The following is a 1814-nucleotide window of genomic DNA, read 5'->3' as shown; positions in this document are numbered from 1 at the left end:
TACTCAGATAAATAGTGACTCTTGCGATGCCAATTAAACCCGATTTAAGCCCTCATTTGTGCCAGGGTGCGTTTAATGGTGACATGTAAAAATATTGTAAACGACCGATATTAGTATCGAATCATCAGTTTCCATCGTCGCTAACTTAATTGGCGGCAGTCTTGATGCCTTTTAAGTCCAAATTCATCCCCAAGAAGGGGTAAGTCCACCTGAGTACTGTGGATGGTACACGGATAAAAAGATAATGGATGGAAACGCACTTAACATTTTTTTTTTTTAATGAAATGAGTGAAGTTGAAATGAGATCACAAACATTCAACGTGTGTTTGCAGGGGCTTCATTTCAGATTTGTGTGGAGGGGCGGGGGGGGGGTAAGATCATCCACCGACATACGAGTTTCACTTTTTTTCGTAATATATTAGTAGATAATCGAGTAAAATATATTTAATTCTCAAACTCAGGTAGGCAATTGTCTTCTTGCTTCCCCAATGATGCCCTTGTGTGTTTGGGTTTTGAAGGGTGAAAAGGAAAAATATAGGCTAAGTGTTTATTCGCGAGTCGTGCCTACCCCCTAAAAAAATCCTAAACACGCCACTGACTCTGCATGTTAAAATTGTGAGGGATTCTAAACATCGAGTCAGAGAATCATTGTATTTAGACACAAAATAAGACGATTCAAATATTAAATTATACAATTAATAAACAATGAAATGCTATTTAAAACCTCGTTAAAAGATGTTTACTTAATTCTACAAATAAAGTTAGCTTGAGAAAAAAATCAAAATTTTATTTTGAAGATAATGAAAAAATTTGAGGTCCCACCGAGATTTGAACTCGGATCGCTGGATTCAAAGTCCAGAGTGCTAACCATTACACCATGGGACCGTTGGTGGTTTATGCTTTATTGAGTCTTGAATTGTGCAACTGATTACGTTTACACAGGAAATAGAAAAAGAAGACTGCATGAGTAACTGTAAACAAACTGTTTGACCTTCAGAAGTCAGGAACACATATGATAATCTACTCGTCATGTGGTATTACACTGAATATACTTGTATTGTATTCAGGGGCGGACTGGCAACCATAGGGCCCACCCTGCTAAACTCAAATGAGGGCCCACTGTATAAAAATGTAAAAAAAATGTACTTGGTATTCTTCATATGTATTACATATAAAAGTCCATCTTCGAACCCGTAAATAGTATCCCATATATTCATACAAAAGCAAAACATTAATTACAAAAAATCTGAAGTAGGAACATTTTAGTAGTAACTCATACAGTGTGTAATTGGCATTATCATTTTTTATTGTAAACACACAATACCAGAATTGGTGCTTTCAGTTATTTACGTAGTGCTATTGTTTTTTTATGTAATGAATTTAAACCATTTATTTAAACAAATGAGTGTCATGTTTTAGAAAACCCAAAATATATACATGTGCAATAAGTAAAAACTAATCTCAAGTCAACTTTGAAACACATAATAATTAAAGCACTGACAGAAATAATGTAAGTTTCTTTCCTCATAAATCAGTTCTAATATCAAATTGGTTGAAATTTTCTACTGAATTGCATACTAATATAATATAATATAATATAATATAATATTAATATGAATGCCAGAAATGTATCCTAATATTAATGTCTTCATTGTGCCACAGTTACACTCACAATTTCAAATATCTACCTAATTCTTTGGAGCTAGATACAAGATCGTCAATCACTTTGTCGTAATCAAACGTATATGATCTTTTTATGTATAAAAGAATAAAGTCTTCCAACAAATATTGTCCAAGCGATGAACGCAACCGAT

The 1814-nt window shown here is 33.6% G+C and overlaps 1 non-coding gene across 1 annotated transcript; it reads right to left on the bottom strand.

The window, feature by feature from the left end:
- Positions 1-813: 813 nt before the first annotated feature.
- Positions 814-885, bottom strand: TRNAQ-UUG (transfer RNA glutamine (anticodon UUG)). Its single transcript has one exon. It is a non-coding gene; the product is annotated as a tRNA-Gln (tRNA).
- Positions 886-1814: the final 929 nt, after the last annotated feature.

This window comes from Thermobia domestica, chromosome 17 (assembly GCF_964235325.1).
Source record: "Thermobia domestica chromosome 17, izTheDome1.hap1.1, whole genome shotgun sequence".
Classification (NCBI taxonomy): Eukaryota; Metazoa; Arthropoda; class Insecta; order Zygentoma; family Lepismatidae; genus Thermobia; species Thermobia domestica.
This window is presented reverse-complemented; position numbering and strand designations above follow the sequence as displayed.